The sequence below is a fragment of the Cetorhinus maximus genome, chromosome 21, assembly GCF_964194155.1.
Source record: "Cetorhinus maximus chromosome 21, sCetMax3.hap1.1, whole genome shotgun sequence".
Taxonomy (NCBI): domain Eukaryota; kingdom Metazoa; phylum Chordata; class Chondrichthyes; order Lamniformes; family Cetorhinidae; genus Cetorhinus; species Cetorhinus maximus.
The window spans coordinates 10,236,843-10,262,034 of record NC_135899.1 but is presented as its reverse complement, the minus strand read 5'-3'; the positions used below and the strand labels follow the sequence as shown (position 1 = coordinate 10,262,034).

At 43.4% G+C, this 25,192-nt stretch overlaps 1 long non-coding RNA gene and 1 pseudogene across 1 annotated transcript in view; one reads left to right on the top strand and one right to left on the bottom strand.

The window, feature by feature from the left end:
- LOC144695676 (uncharacterized) overlaps positions 1-25,192 on the top strand; it is a 306,135-nt gene that overhangs the window by 109,783 nt on the left and 171,160 nt on the right. The window lies entirely within an intron of this gene.
- On the bottom strand, positions 398-23,354 carry LOC144695440 (zinc-binding protein A33-like; annotated as a pseudogene).

The following is a 25,192-nucleotide window of genomic DNA, read 5'->3' as shown; positions in this document are numbered from 1 at the left end:
TTTCCTGGACCCCCTGGAAAGACTCCCCGGACCCCAGTTTGCGAATCACTGAACTGATTCATCTCAAACACGCTGATGTTCCACCACCTTCCGCCTGTGGAGCAACATTACAGGCAGGAAGATCACCGGGTTCCTGCAGTTCACAGCTCATTCTACCCAGTAAGTTCCTCTCTACAATTGAGCTTCTATTTGTTTCTTCTCTCCCCCTCCTTCTTTCCCCCAGCCCTACAGAGGTTCTCGCTGATCTTGCAGTTCCCAGTTCCCATACAGGGTTTATATCCACAATGTTAACCTGGCTTCTCTCTCCACGTGTGACAGAGACCGACACCCATCAGTTTACAGCTGGCAGGAGGCAGGGAGACGGTGTGAAATTATGGGATGGATCTGTTCGTGACCTTTAATCCCGCAGATTTCTCAGCGATGCCGAGTTTACCCCGTCATCATTTGATCCCGGAAAGAAAAATGGGAAGATTATTTCAGTGAAAGTGTGGGTGAAAGTGTGAAGATGGGACATGTTGTCCGTATTGTAAAATGACACCTGTCCACCCTCATAGTCCAGGAAAACTCCGATCTCCTGGGGTTTCAAACTCGGGGTGAGCCGGGTCCATGAGGGGGAGGTGGCGGCAAAATAACCACTTCCAGGGTTCAGCTCCACAATCCAGAATCCGGTCTCTGGTTTTGGTTCGATTCCTCCTTTCCTGTTCACAGACTGTCGGATCACTCCCACAATCCATTCAGTCTTCTCCCCCACTCCACCTCCCAGTAATGTCTCCCTGATGTGAATCTCTTTGATCCCAGGACACAGGCCCAGGGGTCAAATCTCTCCGAGGTGTCAGGGAGCGGCTGCCGTTTGTCTCCGAGTCTCACACTGGTCCAGCCCTCAGACAGGATGAGCCAGGGATTCGCTGTGTTCAGATCCAGAGTTAGAGAGGCTGGAGCTGGGGAAAAGTTAAAATAACACAGTCAGTGATTTGGAGAGAGGGGATCAATCGCAATGGAGAGGCAGGTTAGGTAGATCATAACGAGGGAGAAACATCAGGAAAAGAGGGAGGAGGGTGATGGATAGGGGAGGAGGTGAAAGATGGAAAGGTAAATAGAGAGGGAAGTGAAGAGACGACAGCAAGCAGGAATGCAGAGAGAGTGTGACAGAGGGTGCATTTGGTGGGCTTGGAGTTGGAGAGCGGGAGCAGCAGATGGAGAGGAACAGTTAACAGAGAGAGCAAGAATGTAAAATAAAACTGGGGGAGAGAACAATCAGGGAAGAGGGAGGAGAATGAAAGAGGACAGAGTGCAGAAAGGTGGGAGCGAGGGAATGGGAGGGAGTGGGCGGAGGAAGGAAGAATGGAATGAAGGGGGAGAGTGAGAAAACGGGAGGGTGTGAGAGCGCGGGTGCAGTGAGAGAGACAGAGAGAGGATGCGTGTGGAAGAGAGCATGGGAGGGAGGGGAAAGTGGGATGAGGGGGGAGGAGAGTGGGATGGAAGGGTACAGAGTGTGGATGGTTCTTCTTCCTGTTCTCCCTTCCACAATGTCTCTCCCCGTGCATTCATGCTATCTCCCCTACCCCCTTGGTCTCTCAAGGCTCCCGTTGCCAAATGCTCTCCCTGCCCTTCCCATTTTCTCTCTCACCTTCCCCTCCCATGCAGTGGTCCAGCAAACCCTCCCCCTCCAGCTTCTTCACTCACCCCCCTTTCCCGTGCTCCAATGACTGCACTCCCTTTCCCCTTCCCTTGCTACTCTCTCACCCCTCCCCACCCAACTCTCACTCTCTCCTCTACCTCTAGCAATCTCTCCTACCCCTCCATCTCCTACTCACTCTTCTGTACTCCTCATGCGCTCTCCACTCCTGGTGCTCACGCTTTCTGCCTCTCCCTCTACTCTTTCCACCCCTTCTGCAGTCTCTTACCCTCCCACTCTCCACATTATGCTCCAGCTCTTTATTTCATCTCCTCTTCTGCTTTCCTCCATTCCCCCGTTCTTTCCCTGCTCTCTTTCCTCTCCAGTCAGTTACATTCTTCTCTCCCCAGCCACTCTCCATCTGACCCTTTCTCCTTCACTCATTCTTGCCCCTCCACGCTCACCCTCATGGCCACCCAGCCCCCTATTCTCCCTCTATCACCTCCCTCCTCTCCCCTTCCACACACTTGCTCTGCACTTCCTCTCTTTCCCAACCCGCTATTCCCTCCTCTGCCCGCCCTTCCAGCTTGCAAATGCCCACATCACCTCTTTCCCTTCTCCATTCTGCTCCCCCCGCCTCTCCATTCCGCTCTCTCACATGCCCACATGCTCCTGCTTACCCTCTCTCCACCCCTCCTGCTCTTACTATCTCCTTACATCCCTGCTGTCTTCTCTCCCTTCCCCCTTCTGGTCTCTTTCTCTTCCCTCCCCTACTGCTCTCTTTCTGCCCCCTCCTCCCCGTTCCTCTCCCCATCACTTCCTATGCTCTTTCTATCCCCTCACCTTCCTACTCTCACTCCACCCCCTCCGGCTCTTTCTCTCTCTCCCTTCCGACTCCCACTCTCTTGCTCTGCACCTGCTTTTTCTCTCCTCCCATTCTGCTCTCTCTCCTCATTGCTCTCACACCCTGACCTTCCTCTCCCACACTCTGAAACATGCACAAACATGTGATGTTGACTGAGTGATAAACATTGGCCAAGATACTGGGATAAGCAGCGCCCCCCCCCCTCCCCCCCCGACGCCGCCACCACCCCCCCCCCCCCCGCCCCAACATCCTCTCCCCACCACCACTCCTGTAAATTGATGCGCCTCCTAACTCCTCAACCAAGGAGTCTGTGGAGCTCCTGTCTCCCACCACCTTCCTCATGAACGACCGATCAAATTCGCATGCCAGAAACCCACAGATAACTGACCAGCAATATTGTACTGAAATTCCTCAGAAAGGATTGGATCTCTGACTAAATTCTTAGGTCAAGCAGTTGTCACTAAAAAATCAACTTCTCTCAATCTAAACTGCTTTTCACAGCCCTGCACCACCACCCCCACCACATCCCTCACCACCCCCAGTCTCCCGCTTCTAAGTTTGACAACATCACTACTTTGCATTGGACTTGGCAACTGTGGTAAACCTATGAATGTTCATCTTCTCTGTTCCGTTTAGAATCTCGAACACTCCAATAAGATCCTCACACTCCCTCCCTTATGCAGTGCAGAGTCAAAGTTTGTTATTTTATTATTATTTGTTGGAATGTGTGCGTCGATCTCAAGGCCAGCAACAATGTCGCCCATCCCTAATTGCCCTTGAACCAGGCCATTTCAGAGGGCAGGTAAGAGTCAACCACATTGCTGAGGTCAGGGGTAGGCCAGATATCCAGAGTAGTGAACCAGATGGGCTTTTACAAAATGTTCTGATAGTTTCATGGTCACCTTTACGGAGGCTAAATTTCATATATGATTTTTTTATTAATTGAATTTAAATTCCACCAGCTGCTGTGGTGTGATTTGAACCGTGCACGAGAACATTAGCCTAGGTGTCTGGATTACTAGTCCAGTGTCATTCCCACTACATCACCTGCATGTCACTGACTCCTCTTCAGACAATTTTGATTAAGGTGTCTATTTTGATCCATCAAATTAGTTGCCTTTTAACACAGTCTCTCTAATGATATCACATACATAAAATATTCACCAAAACTCCAAAAGGAGCAAGACCAGTCTCTTCTACGGATTAGCTACAACATACTGAAATTCTTGAACTATTCCTTTGGGTATGCTGATCCACTTCATTCTTTGACACACTGTACTGATGGCTTCAGCCACTTCCCAGGGGTATGAAGAGGAAAACAAAATTTGAAAACAGGTCCTCTGGAGAATTCGCAACTGGAAATGAGTATTTAGTCTGGGGCCTTGGATCTCCTTTAATCCCTTCACAGCTGCATTGAATATCAGGAAATTTATATAGGAGTTTTACCGGTGTTAATGGCATCTATCATTTCTCTCCACGCTGTGTACTGTAAAGGTCCATTGAACTTTCCGATAGACAGGGCGGCGCCTGTTACTGAGAGTGTGTGACTCTTAGCACTAATCCTGTAAATATTCAACAGTTAATGTTATAAATTCACCTTTTTTGGAATATTTAAGAAGTTATTTAACTGATCAAGCCATCCTAACACCCCTACCTTTCGGCATTTATCATGATAGGGCCAATGTAGTACAGAGTGAAACGTTAATATTGTTTCTATAACAGAGCAAAACATAAATTAGAAATGCAAATGTAGAGATGGAAACAACTTTGTCAAGAAAAATAAAATCATGCTCTTATGACAGGTTAGTTATCGGGATACCGCAAATTACAGGGGAAGATAACATTTAGCCCACACACTTGATGTTTTATATTTAAAACTCATTAAGAACAAAAACAAAGTCTGAAAGTATTAGAAGCCGGGTGACATTAAAAATTCGGCTGCAGCTTATTTTCCAGTTTATGCAATACGTGACCCCACAAATCTCCATAACACCTGCCCTTCTCTACTTCTGGCCACTCCAACATCTCAGATGTTGAATGTTGCTGAATTAGAGACATGTTGCTGAAGCTTTTTGCCTTGCACTCATCCGGACAAATGGAAGAATGACAAATTTCAAACGATCACAACAATTTATACATAGGGAGGGAAGGTTGCTGATTGGTTGGCAAATCGACTCTGTTTGGCTGAGGTGTTGCCATGGAGAAAGCAAGGAGGAACTATAGCCTCCCCAAGCTGCCAGCAATTTCAAAAAAGGCGCAAGGCTTGAACGTGTCTCTGATTTTAGTCTCTCCTCCATTGTTGGCCAAGCTTTCAGCTGCTGGGGCCCGAACCTTTGGAATTTCCTCCCCCAACACCTCTCGACCTCTCTTGCATCCTTTAAGATGCTCTCTAAAATCTACATCCCTCAATTGTTTTATGTGGCTTCGTTTCAATGATTTCTTTGCTTTATATCACTTCTGTGACGAGCCTTGGAAGTTTCTAATATTTTGAAGGTGCTACATAAATACAAGTTATTGCTGCTGTTGTTACAGAGCAAGCTTGTATGATCGTACAAAAAGAGTACCCGTTACCACTTTAAGGTATGGCTTTCACAGGTTAGTCAGGAGCTGCAGGTACATAGGTGACCGACTCCATTGAAACTTGGGGTTTGTGGATGAGGAGAAATGTCTTCACTCAAAGGTCTGTGAATCTTTGGAATACCCTAGCCCAGAGGGCCATTGATACTTTATCACTGATAATATTTAAGGGTGAGTGAGACTGATCTTTGTTCACTCAGGGAATCAAGCGATATGGGAATTGCACGGAAAATTACAGTTGAGACAGAAGATCAAACAGAATTGTATTGAATGATTGAATGGGATCGAGGGGCCGAATGATCTGGCTATTACTCCTTTTTTATGTTCTTATGTGTGGCTCTCTCAGGGTAAGTCAGAAACCCTCAGCCAGACACGCAGCCTATAGCTTGCAAGTAATCTCTCCAGGCCTGGGGACTAGGTTGTACTTTTTATATGCAACCTTGACATTTAATGCAATATTGTCGAAGAGTAATATAAATGTGAAATGGTAGTGGAAGGTAGAAATCCAATGAGTGAGCCTGGGAGGCAGAGGCAACAAAAGATTCTAAAGGAACAAAAGAGTGTGGCTGTGGCCAGGGGTATATACTTCAATGCAAGGAGTATAGCAAATAAAGCAGACAAGCGGAGGACACAAATAGAAACATGGCAGCATTATATCATCGCTATTCCAAAAACATGGTTTACAGAGGGCCAGGGATGGCAGCTCAACATTCCTGATAACAGGGCTTTCAGACGAGATAGAGAGGATGATGAAAAGGGAAGGGGTGCGGCAATTTTGGCTAGAGAAGCAATTTGGGTATGAGGAGGGATGATACGTTGAATGATCATCTATTGAGGCCATATGATTGAGCTTAGGAACAAAAAAAGGGGCAGTCACGTTACTCGGAATGTAGACCCTCAAACAGTCAGAGGGAGGTAGAAAAGCAATTATGTAGGCAAATCTCTATGAAGTGAAAAGAAAAAGGCAGTAATAGTAGGGAATTTTAACTACCCCAATGTAACTGTGATCGTTTTAATGTGAAAGGAATGGAGGGAACAGAATTCTAAGGGTACATTAAGGAAAACCTTTGTGGCAGGTATGTAGCCAGTCCAACAAGGGTGTGGTTTTGGCGTTAGTTTTAGGAAATAAAGCTGGTGTGGAAGGAGTGACAGTGAGAGAGAATTTTTGTGATGCTGATCATAATTCAGCTAGTTTTAACAAAATTACAGAAAAGGACAAAAATGGAATGAGAGCTCAAATTCTAAATTGGGGCAAGGCCAATTTCAGTATGCTGAGGTGTAATTCAGCAAAAGTGGACTGGAAACAGCACTTAACGATAAACCAGTGTGTTATGACTGGGATGGGAGTATTGCGCAGTTGCTCTAGCCCCACTACTCCCCAGGTCATACCAATAGTTTCAAAGATCAATTTGCTCACCGACGTGGCCAATTGTTTACCCTAACGACTGGTACTCAACTTAAAAGATATCCCAGGCTTCTTTCAATAAACAACAAACTTATTGGTTTCTGTTGAAACCATTCTTGTGGAATAGAAGGGCAAAGTTTATCAACATACGGTATGGAATATTAAATTGTACTAAAATCTCTTTCGAGATACCCTAAGTCTCTCTCTCTCTCTCTCTCTCTCACACACACACACACACAAACACACACACGCACACAAGCACACACACATACGAATGAAAATGCTATAGGAATGAAGGAATTCGGCCAAAAGATAAAATTCAATGTTCAAAGGCAAAGGATAAAGAGTGGAACTCTTGAAATCGTGCTTGGGTTATACGGTTGATTTCTCAGCACTGATGCATGAATCAATCAATGACGATGGCACTGCTTTGCAAATGGACTCATGGAATAATTAAGGATGCTCTATTCCAGCATGTAGAGCATCTGAGGAGCAGCTTATATTCACTTCCTGCTATGGTCCCTTCCGGACTGAAAAAGGGTGCTGTCTTCCTTCTCAAGCAGTTGGCTCTTCTCTTTGCAAAGCAAAACTAAAAACTACTTTTAAGAAACAGTTTTCCAGTCATGTTTTATTTTTCAGAGCCATAAAACCCATGTGACCCTTTTTGTGTACAGTTCAGCCAGGTCAAAAGTTTGACAGTTTTTTTTTTCAACTGCTTAATTAACCTTTCTTGTAAAAGCCTGCTGTTTGCCAAGAATAGCAATCAGAGTAATCGAAACATAGAAACTGGGAGCAGGAGTAGGCCATTCAAAGTTCGAGCCTGCTCCACCATTCAACATGATCCTGACTGATCCTCTAGCTCAAAGCCATATTCCTGCTTTCTCTCCATACTAATTGATGCCCCTAATATACAAAAATTGATCGATACCTTTCTTAAATATACTCAGTGACCCTGCCTCCACAACCTTCTGTGGTAGACAATTCCACAGGTTGACCACCCTCTGAGTGAAGAAATCTTTCCTCATCTCAGTCCTAAATGACCTGCCCAATATCCTGAGACTGTGGCCCCTGGTTTTAGACCCCCCCCCCCCCCCCCCCCCGCCCCCTGCCCCCCACCAACCATGCGAAATGTCCTCCCTGCATCCAGTCTGTCTAGACTTGTTAGAATTTTATACGTTTCAACGAGATCCCCTCTCATTTTTCTAAACTCTAGTGAATACAGGCCCAGTCCAAAAAAATCCCTCCTCATACGACAATCCTGCCATCCCCGGCATCAGCCTAGGGAACCTTTTCTGCAATCCCTCTATGGTAAGTGTATCCCTTCTGAGGTAGAGAGACATAAACTGCAGGCAATACTCCAGGTGTGGTCCCACCAAGGTCCTGTATAACTGCAGTAAGACATCCCTACTTCTGAACTCAAATCCTCCTGCAACGGATGCCAACATACCCTTTGCCTTCCTAATTGCTTGCTGCAGCTGACTATTTACTTACATTGACTGGTATACAAGGGCACCCATATCCATTTTTATATCTACATTTTCCAATATATCACCATTTAAATAATACTCTGCCTTTCTGTTTTTCATGCTGAAGTGTAAAACTTCACATTTACCCACGTTATACTGCATCTGCCATGTGTTTGTCCACACACACAACTTCTCTAAATCACCCTGAAGCCTCCTTGCATCCTCCTCACAACGCACAAGCAAGCCCAGTTTGATGTTGTCAGCAAACTTGGAAGTATTGCATTTGGTTACCTCATCCACCTTATGTATATATCATGAATAGTTGGGGCACATGCATTGATACCAATTTATTCGCACTCTATGATGTGGTCTGTCAACCAGTGCTTAATCCATGCCAGTATATTAGCCCTAATCCCATAAACTTTAATTTTGTCTGCTAGCCTCTTATGTGGGACTTTATCAAAAGCCTTCTTGAAATCCAAATACGCCACATCCATTGGTTCTCTTTTATCTATTCTACTATTTACATCCTCAAAACCACCTGTAGATTAGTGAAGCATGATTTCCCTCTCATAAACCCATGCTGACTTTGTCTAATCCCATTAATGCTTTCCAAGTGTTCTGTCACCACGTCTTTTATAAAACACTGTAGCATTTTCCCCACTACTGAGGTTAGGCTAAATGGTCTGTAATTCATTATTTTTTCTCCCCCTCTTTTTTAAATGGTAGGGTTACAGTTACCATCCTCCAACCTGTAGGAACTGCTCCAGAGGCTGTAGAAGCTTGTAAGATGGCCACCAATGCATCCAATATTTCCAGGGCCACTTCCTTTAGTACTCCAGGGTGTATATTTTCAGGTCCTGGGCATTTTCCAGCTTTTCACTCCATTAATTTCGCTAACACCATTTTTTTTTTACTAATACTGATTTTCTTCAGCTCCTCCCTCTCATTGAACCACTTCTGGGGAATTATTTGTGTCCTCTTTTGTGAAGATAGACCAAAATATGTGTTCAATTCTTCTGCCATTTCTTTGTTCCCCATTATAATTTCCCCTATTTCTGACTGTAAGGGGCCTACATTTGTCTTTGCTAATCTTTTTCTCTTCACATATTTGTAGAAGCTTTTACAGTCAGCTTTTATGTTCCTTGCAGGTTTGCTGTCATATTCCATTTTCCCCTTCTTGATCAATAATTTTATCCACTTTTTCTGAATTCTAAACTGCTCCCAGTCCTCAGGCTTGCTGCTTTTTCTGGCAATTTTATATGTCTCCTCTTTGGGTCTAATACTATCACTAATTTATTTTTGAAGCCATGGTTGAGCCACCTTTCTTATTATATCTTTTGTGCCACACAGGAATTAATGAATAATTGTTGCAATTCATGTATATGTTCCTTAAATGTTAGCAATTGCCTATCCACTGTCAACTCTTTCAGTAGGGTTCCCCAGTCCATCATTGCCAGCTTGCACCTCATACTCTCATAATTCTCTTTATTAGGTTTCAGGATCCTAGTTTCGGATTCAACTTCTTCACTCTCCATCCTAATAAAAAATTCTATCATTTTATGGTCGCTCTTCCCCAAGGGACCCTGTCAACAAAATTGTTAATTAATCCTTTCTCATTGCACAATGCCCAATGTAGTATAGCCTGCTCTCTAGTTGGTTCAACAACGTATTGATCTAAAAAACCATCACGTCTACACTCCACAAAATCTTCCTCCATGGTATGATTGTTAGTTTGGTTTGTCCAATCTATAAATAGATTAAAGTCACCCGAGATTACAGTTTTACCCTTATTGCATGCGTCTCTAAATTCCTGCTCAGTGCCTTCCCTTACATCTTCATTACTGTTGGGGTCTATAGACACCCCCACCAACTTTTTCTGTACCCTGGTGTTTCCTATCTCCACCCAAGCAGATTCCACATCATGATTTTCTGAGCCAATATCCTTCCTCACTAATGCATTGATTTCCTCCTTTACTAAAAATGCTACCCCACCTCCTTTCCCTATTTGTCTGTCGTTTCTAAATATTGAATACCTCTGAATGTTCAGTTCTCATCCTTGGTCACCCTGCGGCCATGTCTCCATAATTACAAAGGTGTCATAACCGTTTATAACTATTTGCGCTGTGAATTCATCTTCCTTATTGTCAATGGTCCGTGCATTAAGATACAATGCCTTTCGGCGTGTCCTTTTAACCTTGTTATTCATCTTGGTTTTATTTTGCACTTTGATCCCATTTGTTTGTTGCTTTTGTTTTCTCTGCCCTCCACTTTTGCTGCTTAACTGTCTCTCCTTTGTTTCTATCCTTGATTGCCCTGCACTTTAAGGGGTAGTGTCTTTCAAAACACAAATTCGTCCAGAATGGCCTAAGGCGATAGAGATGAACAAATTTCTGTGATTAAAGTGTTCATGACAAGTGTCAGAGCAATGGAAGGCATTCAGAGTGTAGATTCAAGGGGTTCTGCTCCCACAAAGGAAAAGGGCGGAACAGTCAAGTCTCGACTCCTCTGGGTGTCAAGGTGCTTACAAGGTGAGATAAGAGAGGAAAGGCAAGGTTTTGTCAGACACAAGCACTCAATGTGACAGATAACCTAGAGGAATATAGAGAGTGGAAGGGTGAAATCAAGAAGGAAATTAGGAAAGCAAAGAGAGGACATAAAAGAATATTGGTGACAAAAATCAAGGAGAGTCCAAAGATATCTTATTAATACATTAAGGGTAATAGGATAGCAAATGAAACATTAGGACCCTAAAAGACCAAGAGGGTAACCCATGTGTGGATGTGGGTATGGTTCTCAATGAATACTTTGCATCTGCCTTCACAAAAGGCGGGGGGCAATGCAGACATTGTAGTTAAGGAGGAGGACTGTGAAGTATTGGATGTGATAAACATTGGGAGAGAGGAAGTATTAAAGGGATTAGCGTTTTTGAAAGTGGGTGAATCACCAGGGCCGGATGAAATGTACCCCAGGCTGTTAAAAGAAGCCAGGGAGGAAATAGCAGAGACTATAATTTTTAATTCTCTCTGTATACAGGTGTGGCGGCAGTGGCCTGGATGTCTGCTAACCTTGTACTTTTGTTCAAAAATGTCCAGGGGATAGGCCAAGTAATTACAGTCCAGTCCTTCTGATCTCAGTCGTGCGAAAATTATTGGAATCAATTCTGATGGACAAGATAAACTGTCACTTAGAAAGGCAGGGATAATCAAGGACAGACGGGTTGCATTTTAAGGGAAGTTCTTTTCTGACTAATTTGGCGCAGTAACAAGGAGAATTAATGAGGATAGTGCAGCTGATGTGGTCTACTTGGGTTTTAGCATGGGTGTTTGACAAGGTCACAAATGGCAGACTGCTTAAAAAAATAAAAGCCCATGGGATCCAGGGAAATTGAGCAAGCTGGATACAAAAGTGGATCAGTGACAGGAAACAAAGGGTAATTGTTGATGGGTGTTTCTGTGGGAGGAAGATTGATCCAGTGGGGTTCCGCAGGGGTCAGTGCTAAGTCCCCTGCTTTTTGTGGTGCATATTAATGATTTGGACATAAATGAAGAGGGAATGATCAAGAGGTTTGCAGACGACATAACAGTTGGCTGCACAGGAATAGCAAGGAGGATATCTGTAGACTGCAGGGAGATATCAATGGACTGGTTAGGTGGGCAGGAAAGTGGTAAATAAATTCAACCCAAAGAAGTGTGAGGTGAGGCACTTGGAGAGATCAAACAAGAGTTACACAACAAATGGGAGTATAATGAGAGGTGTAAAGGAAGTGAGGGACCTTGGAGTGAATGTCCACAGATTGCTGAAAAAAAAAATTCATTCCAGTTATCAACAGTCACAGATTGCAACTCTTTTGAGTACAAACACAGTTCTTGGTTTCTAGGAGTGGGACATGAACCCACAACCTTCTGATTCAAAGGCGAGGGTGCTATGGACTGAGCCACAGCTGACACCTCCACAGATTGTTGAAAGTAGCAGCAGGTCAATCAGGTAGTTAAGAAGGCATATGGAATCCTTTCTTATGAGCCAACCATAGAATATAAGAGTAGGAACGTTATGCTTGAACTATATAAAATATTAGTTAAGCCACAACTGTATAAAACATTAATTAAACCACAACTTAAGTACTGTATGCAGTTCTGGTCACCTCATTACAGAAGGGATATAATTACATTAGAGAGGGTGCAGAGGAAATTGCCAGGATGTTGCCAGGACTAGAAAATTGCATCCTTGAGGAAAGGTTGCATAGGCTGGGTTTGTTCTCCTTGGAACAGAGGAGGCTGAGGCGAGATTTGATTGAGATGTAAGAAAATCGTGAGGGGCCTGAATAGAGTAGATCGGAAGGGCCTATTTATCTTAGTAGAGATGTCGGTGACCAGGGGCCAAAGATTTAAAATGATTGGTAGAAAGATTAGAGGGGAGATGAGGAAATACATTTTCACCCAGGGGGTTGTGGGGGGCTGGAGCTCACTGCCTGAAAGGGCAGTAGAGGCGGAAACCCGTAACTCATTTAAAAACTGTCTGGGCCCAAAGTGACGTAGCCTGCAGGGCTCCGGACGAAATGCGGGAAAGTGGGATTAGGCTGGGTGGCTCGTTTTTCGGCCGGCACAGACTCGATCAGCCAAGTGGCCTCTTTCTGTACCGTAAACCGATTCCATAAAATCTAATACTGTTAAACCACTGCAATTAAAGTTGTTACTGAAAAAAAACTTGTGCCTGAGCTATATTGCAGATTTGTCATTGACTAACAACCCTTTAATGGCGTCTAATTTTAACACTGTGTAAGTGAATAGCTTTTGTGCGATTGAAAATCGGGTCCAATCCTGTGATGGTAACCGGGAAAAAATTCTGCGAACAACCATAACATTTTACCAACTGTGCGGAGTTTCAGAAAAGCGCAATTCCTACCTTCTCTTCGAACAGGTTTCCTTCTGAAATAAGTAAAACAATCAAAGTGAGGATGAAATACAAAATCATAGGGTAAGAGGCCATTCGTCCCGCCGTGTCCGTGCTCGCTCTTCGCAACAGGAAGTCAACTAGCCCCACTGCCCTACCTTTTTTTCCCAGGAGGATACAGACGGGCTGGTTAAGTAACCAGACACAGCAGATGAGATTTAACACGTTAAGTGCATAGAAATGCATTTTGATGGGCGAATAAGGAGAGGCAATATATAGTAAGTGGTGGAGTGTTATAGGCAGTGCGGGGATAGAGAGACTATGGAGACGACATGCATAAATCGTCAGGATGATTGAAAAAAAGGGAAAGTGTTCTATCACCAATGACGTTTGATGATCTGGAATTTGCAGAGTGAAAGCAGAGATTTGTGTGTGTATATATATATATAAATTGTCCCCACCCATTAGACCATCAGACCATAAGACGTAGGAGCAAAAGTAGGCCATTCGGTCCATCGAGCCTGCCCCGCCATGCAATGAGATCATGGCTAATCTGATAACCCACTTCCCTGTCTTTTCCTATAACCCTTGATTCCCTTACTGATTAAAAATCTGTCTATCTCAGCCCTGAATATACTTAACGACCCATCTTCCACAACCCTCTGCCGTAAAAAATTCCACAGGTCCACTTCCCTCTGAGGGAAGAAATTCCTCCTCATCTCTGTCTTAAATGGGCGACCCCTTACGCCTTCTGGTCTTAAAGGGGAAACAACCTCTCAGCATCTACCCTGTCAAGCCCCCTAAGAATCCTTTATGTTTCAATTAGGTCGCCTCTTATTCTTCTAAATTCCAATGAGTAGAGGCCAAGCCTACTCCACCGAGTGAAACGTTCACCTCTATCGGGGGAAAGAGCAGGGTATGACGAATTTGATAACTTTTCCACTAAATCAGCACAGGCAAGATAAGCCGACTTGTCACCCTGTGCATTGCTGATAGGATTATGTTTTTAAATCTAAACTTTGTGTCACACACTGGAACTCAAAGTCAGTCCCTGTCACAAACACAGTGACTCTCAAGTATCACTATACCACACACTCGTCTGGAGCTGGAAGTTCGAGCAGAAAATTAATCAGGGGCAACACGGAAATAGTTGGAAACTAAATATAAAAATCGCGACAACTCATTCCCGGGAGATTGCAGGTTTTCCAGGGATTCTGCAGACAGTGTGGGAATAGGACAGTTTGGCGACAACTGCAGAATCGACCGGAATAGACATGAATTCAGTTCAGTTCCATAACTTTTTTTTAGTATCTACTACATTTATTTCACTCTTATCCGCAGACTTTATCTGACTGTGTGAAGTTGCACTGACTGAACCGACCCTCAATCTGTTCGCTCACCTTCAGAAATATCAGCTCGTCTTTTTGCTCCAACTGTTTATGCAAATTTGAGAGCTTCTCCTCAATCGAATTTAAATTCTTCTGAATCTCTCGAAAGTTTTTCTCCATTGTTTCCAGAATCCTCTCCTCCTCTTCCCTGAGATCTCTGAGTAAACGCTGCTCTTTCTCAGTGAGAACCTGGTGCATTTTAGTGAACTCGGATGTTATGCGGGTCTGCAGACTGCTCGATTGTTTCTAACAAATGAAATGTGAAACATAATTAATGCCCCGCGATAAAGGGAACTAGACTAAGCGAGATGCCGGAAAATCAGCACAGGGACCTTACCCTAACTTCCGAAATCTTCCGCTTCTGTTTCAGTTCCGTTTCTAGAATCTCTGATTTCTTCCGTGTGACAGAAAATAAGGACAATTTCAGTCGATCCAGAGATTTAGGGAGAAAATACCAGAATAAAATAGTGAAACCGTAAGAATCTCGCAAAATAATCAGCCTGTAAAATATTTTCCCTTTTACCTTGTAGATTTCAACAGCTTCATCGATCGGCAGGAAGCGGTGCTCTCTGTGTTCCCGCGAATCTCCACAAATCAGACAGATCCATTTCTTGTTAGTTTCACAAAACAGCTTCAGTTCTTCCTGGTGTTCCTCACAGTGAAGTTTACTTTCCTTCTCTTTCGGATTCAGCTTTAATTTCCGAGCTTTCTCAGCCAGATTCGCTAAGGCCCGATTTACCCTGAGGTTGATTTCTGGAAACTGCTCTCTACATTCCGGGCAGGAGTTTATCTCCTTTTCCCAACACTGGGTGATACAGGAGCGGCAGAAGTTGTGTCCACAATCCAGTATTACCGGATGGGTGAAGAAATCAAGACAAATGGGACAATTTAAATCCTCTGTGAAATTCTCTCCCTACTCTCTGGAATCCATGTTCACATTCGGCATTTGCTGATTCAACCCGATTTCAGTTTCGATCTGACTCAGGTGCTGCACACCTTCAGTTCATGGATCTGCCGACGAAGGTCATTACAATACAAAGGGAATTATTAGTATATACTAGTCTGTGCCCGGTCGGCATTCACGTGGACAAACAAGACACAAGGCGGTATGAAAGATACACGGGTGTGGAGTATGGTAAAGAATGGCCGAACGCTGTCAGAGAGGGTAAAGTTTCATGGAGCGTTGGTAATGGGAGAAGGGAGAGAAGGGGGAGGGAGGAGGCGGAAATCGGCAGATCGATATTTCATTGCACTTGCTTCAGGGGAACTCGCTGTCAAGTACAAACACGGCGTCAGGTCCAGAAACATAAACTGAATTCTGTTAATGATTGCAGCCTCTCACCTTAAAGCAGAAAGAGCCAGAAATGTCAATGAGTTATTTTCGATAACAGGTGCCGAGATATTTAGGTCAAGTTCGACTGGGCTAAGTGGGGAGGCAGAGGCATAGTGATATTATCTCTGGGCTGGTATTCCAGAGACCCAGGGTGTTGCGCCGGCGTTGGCGTTCGAATCCCACCACGGCACAAGATGACATTTGCATTCAAAGAAAAAAATCTGGAATAAAATGAATGACCATGACACCACTGCCTAAAAACCCATCTGGTTACCTAATCCATTTAGAGAAGGAAATCCGACCTACACGTGACTCCAGATCCACAGCAATGTGGTAGGCTTTTAAATGCCCACTGAACAAGGGCAATTAGGAATGGGCAATAAATGCTCGCCCAGCCAGCGATGCCCACATCCCATGAATAAAGGTTAAAAAATGCTGGAAGGAAAATGAAGACTAGTTATATAGTACCATTCATGATGCCGAGTCATCCAGAAGCGCTTTAGAACGCGCGAAATACTTTTGAAATATAGTCACCCAATCCCTGGATGGAACCTCGCTTGATAGCTCCGAACTTACAATGTTTGTTTAGAAACGTGGAGGGCGGCTTCTGAACAGAGTCACAGAGTCTGCTCACAAAATTTTAACATAAGATTAAAACATTTATTAAACAAGCACAGGTTACTATATTGCACTACTCCTTGAGCCACAGTCATAGCTTTCACACATATACAGAGTTTTAACTTTGGTACAAGTTACAAAATCCATCTGATACTCTAATGTTCACAGTAAGTTTACAATCCATGTAAATCAATAGGTGACTAATGGTCAGGCACACCACACTCTGAAGCTAAGTGACAGATGCCACCCAAAGGAGATTCTATTGATCTCACATCAACTCCCAGCAGATACTGGTCACACTGTGAGCTAACAGGTCTCACTGAAACTCTGTCTATCACATGAGGGTTTGCAATCTCTACACTCGAAGACTCACCTTGGAATCTTCTTTCAAATGATAATTTCTCTGACACATCTTCAACAAGGATCAACACCCCGGGGTTTCAATCTCTCCTTTCAATGTTCCTCTCCCTTTGATCACAATGTGCATTAAAGCTTTGCCTTCCACACATTCTCCCAGATACTCCGCCATGCAAACAGAACACCACTGCTTCACAGGCTCTTAGTAAGGAGTCACCTCCCTTTGGCTGTCTCCTCGGATCTTCTGGCTTCAAGCTTTAAGTCTGCTTCCTGCAGCTCTGTCTCTTTAATTTGGAGCCGTTTTTATGCGCCTTACTTTAACTAAGCTGAAAAGGACCTTTTTCAGACCCCTCTTCTTTTTCTTTGACGAGAAAGCCTTCTTGGCCCACTCCCTGATTTTTCAACATTTCTTTTTTGTTCTGAGGTCTTTCTGTCTTCACCTTGTGGTATTCACAAACCAACTGAACTTTAACTGCTTTCTGTTTCTCCCAGTCTCTCTGTGGGCCTTCTGTTGCGAGGCAACAGCACAAATTTTCTACTATGTTTTAACTTTCCTAATCCAATTCAAGGGTCGTAAAACCTCATTAAAATGCAGGTATAGAAACAAAGCTCTGGCCCTGCTGGCTCCACTCTTAAATGAAATTAGGCCGAGGTTTCACCTTTTTTCCCACAAAGAAAAATAAATAAACTTACAGCTATAGCTTACTCCTAACACATACAAATAGCCACATAATTTACTAACATCTATCTTTAGTTCCTAACATCACTGTTGCAATGTATATCAGCCAATTTGAGCACAGTAAGCTCTCACAAACAGCAATGAAATAAAGAAGCAGAACATCTATTTTTTTCTGTACTGATCAAGGAATTAATATGAGCCATGGCATCGGGAGAATTCTGAAATACAAAATACAAAATACTTGAAATACTCAGCAAATCAGGCAACATTTGTGGAGAGGAACAGAATAATGTTTCAGGTCCATGGTGACCCTTCATCGGGAATGAAAATAGATAGAATGGTAAAATAAAAGTAAAGTACTGTAGATGCTCAAAATAAAAACAGAAAATACTGCAAATACTCAGCACATCATGGTGAGTTAATGTTTCAGTCGAATATGATTCTTCTTCTGAAAATGTTAACTCTTTCCCTCTCCATAAGTGCTGCTGAATATACAGAGCATTTTGCACACTTTCTACTTTTATTAAAATTAAAAATGTAATAAGTTTAAGTAAGTGCAAGTTCTAGGGGGGATCAAAGAGTTTTGCGATGGGGTCAAAGATTGGAGAGATGAAGTGACAAAAGGTTTTGTGGTAATGGGTAAAGAAGCAAAAGATGTGTTCAAATTGGACGTGGATGTTGGGATAGCAGCAATCTGCAAATTAAATAGATAATCAAAGATATGAAATGGAGGCAGATGTTATGATCTAAAATTGTTTCACTCAGTGTTGCAGTAGAGTGTGTAGTCAAAAGATGAGGTGATGTTACTCGAGCAAGTGTTAAACTTCATTGGAACACTGTAGCTAGCCAAGGGCAGAACGGCCAGAGGGCGCAAGGTGGAGAAATAAAATGACAAGCAATAGGAAGCTCAGAGTCATTCTTGCGGACTGAATGGAATTCTTCCGCAAATCATTTTACTTTGTAGAATGTAGAGGATGCTGCATCGTGAGCAAGAAACACAGCATACTAAATTGAAAAAAGTACAAGCAAATCATTGCTTCAGTGGAAGGAATATTTGCGGCTTTTGATCGTGAGAATCAATGAGGTAAAGGAGCACGTGAAGCATTTCCTGTGCTTGAATAGAAAGGTCCTTCAAGAAATGGAGAGTGTGTTGTTGGTGACAGAGAAGGAAACCAGGGTATTGCAGAGCGAACAGTCCCTTTGAAATGCTGAAAGACGAGGTCAGGTGATGGTGTCATGTTGGAGATGGTTGAAATGACAGAGGTTGATCTGTTGAATGTGTAGGCTGGTGGGGTGGAAGATGACGACTCAATCATTGTTGGGAGAGAGAGAGAAAGGGTTTAGAACAGACGCGCTGGAAATAGATCAGGCAAGGTGGAGGGACCTAACAATCACAGTGGGAGGGAATTCTCAGTTGTTATTGGAAGTGCTATTATGCAGAGTTGCATTGCCTGAACAGGTGTAATGGAGAAACTGGGAAAATGGAGCAGAGTACTAACAGGAAGTGGGATCTGAGGAATTGTAGTCAAGTTAGTTGTGGGAGTCAGTGGGTTTATCATGAATATTGTTGACAGCATGTCCCCAGAAATGGAGACAGGAAAGTCGAGGAAGGGAAGGGAGGAGATGGACCAGGTGATGGTGAGAAATGGGTGGAAAGTCACATCAAAGCCAATTACATTTTCTGGTTCAGGGAGCAGCGCTGATAAATTAGTCAATACACCAAAAAAAAAGGATTGAGTGAATGTGTAGGATTGGAGCAAGGAGTGTTGGACATACCCCACAAAAAGTCAGACATATCTGGGACACATGGAAACACCTTTTATTAGCATGAAATCATTGGAGTTGAAGCAATATTTGCTCAATGTGATAGCTTCAGCCAAGTGGAGGAGGGCAGTTGCGGATGCGGATTGCTTAGGCCCCCGTTCCAGGAACAAGAGGATGTATGAAGTACATTTTCTGCTGTTGACATTGTGATTATATCAGGTTATTGTTTTAATAACTTATCAATGCATAAAAACATTCAAGCAAATAACTGTGTACTGGTGTGAGATGAAGAGAAGGGTAAAAAATATTACTACAACCATCCAGGTGGGGAACGGACATGTAGACGGATTGGACATTCATGGTCAAAGAAAGAGTTGGTTGGGCTCAGGAAACTGGAAACTGCTGAAGCGATCTAAGGAAAATGGAAAAGTCACAATGTAAGTAATAGGAAACAGGGAAGGGGGAGAAAGAATCGATTCAAAATAGGAAGAAATATGTTCAGTGTGGCAGGAACAGGCTGAAACAATAGATTAAGCAGGGCAATCCTGTTCTGGATTTTGAAGGTAGAGGTGGGCTATTCCGTCTTGGGGCACTATGAGTTTGGAGATGTGCAGGGAAGATCTCCTGAGGAGATGAGGTCAGTGACATTCTAGCTACATTGGTTTGATGCTTGGTAGTGGAATCATGGCCCAAGGAGGTAGGAAGAAGTGCCATAAAGTTGTCATTTTACTTCTGTTGGTAGAGGCCAGCATGTCAGACAACATCTGCATCACACTTGTCAACAGGTTTAATGACCATGTTATGAACGGATTTGACAGAAGGGAGTGCTGCAATTTCAGAGGGAGATACGTTGAGTGAAAGTGATGTCACGTCAGCAGTTGTCAATGAAAAGATCTGGAGAAGATAAGAGGCCAGAGAGCCGGGTCCAAGTGGAGGGAGAACATTGGATGGGTAGATTGGTCCGCTGACTGGCAGGAACTCTCCAGACAAAATAAGTGAGCAAGGAAGCAGAGACAATTGAAGAAGAGCTTAATGTGTTGCTGAGTTCGAAATTAATAGAGTTGAGAATGTACAGAGATGACACTGAGGCCTTTGACAGCTCGTTCAGTGTCAGAGAGAGTAAGGTCAGATTGTATTGTGAATCCCTGGTAAGTGGTGAGAGTCAAAGGGGAAGTAATGTCAGAGGGAAGGGAAGTGAAGGAATAATCCGGAGGGTGTGTATCCATAAGGTGGAGAACATTATGATCCTTCTCACCTAAATGGAATATTTAAAAAAAACATGGTCAACGTCTGAATGAGGCAGGATAAAATGAAACAGTGGAGTAGGACACCTTTGAGTTAGAATGAGTCAGTGCTTCTTCATCGAAACATTGAGAGTGTGCACATGGTGACACATGACATTGAGACACATGACATGATCTTATGATGTGGGGAGAACATCAGTTCGAGAAAGTCTGAATGTCTGAGAGATATCCATAATGCTGGATAGATCCCAAACACAGAGGAAGGAATCTCAATTTGAATCCACATGGTGTAGATGGAGCCAGAGACAGTTGCTAAGGAAAGAGCTCGAGAAACAGGTTTTTGTTAACACATGACGAAATAATACCTCCAGCATTTTCTGTTTGTATCTCAGACCTGCAGCATCTGTGGTATTTGCTTTTGTGCCGGGCATAATTCCCCTGCTCATATTCGAATAATACTATAGTTTTTTTTTCTGTCCACTGGAGGGCGTAGAACGGGCATCGATTTATCAGCTCATCCAAATACAGATCTTCTGGGGAGGGAAAAGTTCACATTCTCGTTTGTTTGTAATATAGCACCCCCTCAGTAGTGCACAGGAAAGTCTTGCCTGCATTATGAGTTCAGGAGTCTGTAATGACCTTATGACTCAGGTCCAAGCATTGCCACTGAAATACAATTAACGCCTGCCACGACTCCAGAGTCAGCTGACAACCTGAGGTTTGAATGTTTGGTAACAGAGGAAGTCTGGAGAGATGATGGAGTGGATTGTCTGCTGTTTTCAGTCCTTGCAAACAACTACAGAACTTAGGCCTCTACTCAAGGGATCCCTCTGAGGGACCCGAGGCCAGACTTCTTTAAAAAAATGCAGGAAGAACTCTGAGTGTACGAATAGTTGCTTGTTAGTGTAGAATTGGATTATTGCTGCAAAAAGAGACATGCTGTCGATTCTTTTTGCCTTGAACTCATCAGGACAGAATTTCAAGAATACTAAATTTCAAATGGAACAACAATTTATACTTCATGGCAAAAAGGGACTGATTGGTAAGCAAGTGGACACTCATCGGTCGAGACATTGCCATGGTGAATGTGCGAGGGAACAGTTCTGTCCAAACTTTTTTTGAAATGCAAACCAGGCAAGTCAACTGAGATTGATTGAGGCATTGTCATGGGAAATACCCCCAGGGACTTCTTGCTCACCGTAAAAGAACTTTTGTTCAGTTCAAAAAGGTGCAATGTTTGGACATTTTCTTTTTGTTTACAGAGGGCAGAGCCCTGTGTGTGATTTTATGTCGCTTCTGGCAAGCGTAAGTGAGTCCCATTACAAGCCTGACTGTTATTCTTGAATTGGTTGTTCATGTAATAGTGTAGTGTAATTGGGTTTGTTCAGTAAGTGCTGCCCAATCGTGGAATCACATCTGATGTTAGGCGCTATGGTCTGAGTTTAGAAAGTACGGGCTGTTTGAGTAAGGTGCGTACTCAGGGTGAGGGGTGAGTGGGTGAGGTGGTGGCATAGTGTTAATGTCAACAAACTAGTAATCCAGAGGTCCAGGCTACTGCTGTGGGGATACAGGTTCGAATCCCAGCAAGGCAGCTGGTGGAATTTAAATTCAGTCAATAAATCTGGTATCAAAAAGCTAACCTCAGTAATAGTGACCATTAAATCATTGTCGATTGTCAAAAAGATCCACCTGGTTCACTAATACCTTTACAGAAGGAAATCTGTCGTCTGCTGGCTGCATATCCACAGCAACATGGTTGACTCTTAATGCCTTCTGAAATGGCTTAGTTATCCACTCAGTCCCATTGCAAAGTCTAGAAAAAGGAATGAAACCAGACAGACCACCTGGCAGCAACCTGGGCACCGGAAATGACAATGACAAAATCAGCCCTGTGAACATGCAAAATCCTCCTCACTAACATCTAGGGGCTTGTGGCAAAATTGGATGACCTGTCCTGCAGATAGAGTCATAGAGGTATACAGCACAAGAACAGGCCCTTCAGTCCATGCTGGCCATCAAGGATCGATCTATTCTAATCCCATTTTCCAGCGCTTGGCCCATAGCCCTGTATGCTATGGCGTTTCAAATGATCGTCTAATTACTGCTTAAATGTTGTGAGGATTCCAGCCTCCACTACCTTCTCAGGCATTGTGTTCCAGATTTCAAAAACCCTCTGTATGAAAATGTTTTTCCTCAAATCCCCTCTAAACCTCCTGCTCCTTAACATAATTCTATGACCCCTGACAATTGACTGCTCTGTTAAGGGAAAGAGTTTCTTATCTACCTTATCTATGCCCATCATAATTTTGCACACCTCTATCAGGTCCCCCCTCAGCCTTCTCTGCTCTAAGGAAGCCATCCCTAGCATATCCAGTCCCTCTTCGTAGCTGAACCTCTCCAGCCCAGGCAACATCCTGGTGAATCTCCTCCGCACCCTCTCCAGTGCAATCATATCCTTCCTATAATGTGGCGACCAGAACTGCACACAGTGCTCCGCCTGTGTCCTGACTAGCGTTTTATACAGCTCCAACATAACCTCCCTGCTCTTATATTCTATGCCTCGGCTAATAAAGGCAACTATACCATATGCCATCTTAAGCACCTTATCTGCATGTGCTGCTGCCTTCAGGGATCAATTGACATGTACACCAAGGTCCCTCTGACCCTCTGTACTTCCTAGGTTCCTACCATTCATTGTGTATTCCCTTGCCATGTTAGTCCTCCCAAAATGCATCACCTCACAATTCTCAGGATTAAACTCCATTTACCACTGCTCTGCCCATCTTACCAGCCCATCTATATCGCGCTGTGATCTAAGGCTTTCCTCCTCACTGTTTATGACACCACCAATTTTCATGTCATCTGCAAACTTGCTGATCATACCTCCTAAATTCACATCTAAATCGTTAATGTACACTAGAAACAGCACGGGTCCCACCACCGATCCCTGCAGTACATCACAAGCTTCCAATCACAAAAAAAAACACCTTTGACCATCACCCTCTGCCTCCTGCCATTAAGCCAATTTTGGTTCCAATTTGCCAAATTGCCCTGGAACCCATGGGCATTTACCTTCTTGACAATTCTCCCATGCTGGATCTTGTCAAAAGCCTTACTGAAGTCGATGTAGACTATATCAACTGCCCTCATCTACACAACTAGTCACCTCCTCTAAAAAAATCAATCAAATTTGTTAGGCATGGTATTACCCTGACAAAGTCAAGCTGACTATCCCTGATTAATCCCTGCCTCTCCAAGTGGAGCTTAATCTTGTTCCTCAGAATTTTTTCCAATAGTTTCCCTAACACTGATGTTAGACTTACTGGCTGTTGGTAAAGTGGAGTTATTTTTTAAAATTCCAGAAGGAAACTTTAAACAATGGTCATAACCAATAATTTTAAGTGTTATGTTTGAGAAGCGACTCTAAACTCAGGAATCAGACCATTAGTTCTCGAGGTTTTACATTAAACTATATGAAACATTTTATTAATTTACGCAGGTTAAACTATATGTACGCATGGCTACAAATTACTACTACCATATCTTTTTAACAAATTCCCAAACTAATCTCCATTAAGGCAATAGCAATTCATAGACTTAACCAAACACCAGGCAAAGCATTTTTACCTCACGAATTCAAAATGAGGTTCTTTTCACGTGGAGCCAGTTGGAGGCTTGCAGCTGCCTTTTGATCTTACATTGCCTCTGCCCGCACACAAAACTTCACCTTTTAACAATGAAACCTCTTTCATAATACCAATTTTATTAGTAATATAAACATATTGCTTCATAGCTGCACGAAAGGCATTAATTTTCACCCCACTTCTTGAATGCTCTATTGAAAACATGCAACTGCATGCTATCTGTCTTACATCTCAAAACTAGTACATATCAAAGCACCCAGACTAGCTGGCTTTAATGCAATTAAGACATACCCGCAAACTAAACCTCTTTTTTAAAAGAAAAATATCTTCCCAAATTTTATGTACATTAATAGATTCATGATACCTGGTTTATCCCTACTACCCTTGTTGAATAAAGTTATCACATTCGCTGACTTCCAGCCCTCTGGCACCTCTCCTGCGGCCAGAGAGGGTTTGAAAATTAGTGTTCGAGCCCTTGCAATCTTCTCCCTTGCCTCACATAGCAGCCTGGGATACATCTCATCTGGGCCTGGGGATTTATCCATTTTTAAGCCCACTAAAATCGTTAATACCTCCTCTCTTTCAATGTTAATTTGTACAAGTACACAGTCCCCCTCCCCGATTTCTACACCTACATCGTCCTTCTCCATAATGAACACAGATGAAAAGTAATCATTTAAAACCTTACCTAAGTCCTTCGGCTCCACGCACGGAGTGCCACTTTGGCCCCTAATGGGCCCTACTCTTTCCCTAGTTATCCTCTTGCCGTCAATATATTTATAAAATGCCTTGGGATTTCCCTTTATCTTTCCTGCGACTGTTTCTTCGTGCCTCCTCTTCGCTCTCCTAATTACTTATTTAAGTATCCCTCTACACTCCTCTGGGGCTTCTGCTGTTTTCAGCCCTCTGTATCTGCCATAAGCCTCCTTTTTTTTCCTTACCCATTCCCTTATATCCCTTGACATCCAGGATTCCCGACACTTGTTGGTCCTACCCTTCACCTTTACGAGAACATGTTGGCCCTGAACTCTCACTACTTCCTTTTTGAATGACTCCCACTTTGTAACAAGTAGACTTTGCAACATGTAGCGCCTCCAGCTCACTTTGGCCGGGTCATGTCTTATTACTTTGAAATCGGCCTTCCCTCAATTCAGGACCTCTATTTCCGGCCCATCTTTTCCCTTTTCCATAACTACCTTAAATCTTACAGAGTTATGGTCACTATCCCCGAAATGCTCCCCCACTGACACTTCTTTCACTTGCCCGGCTTCTTTCCCCGCCCTTCTCTTGTAGGACTTTCTATGTGCTGACTCAAAAATCTCTCCTGGATGCACTTTAAGAATT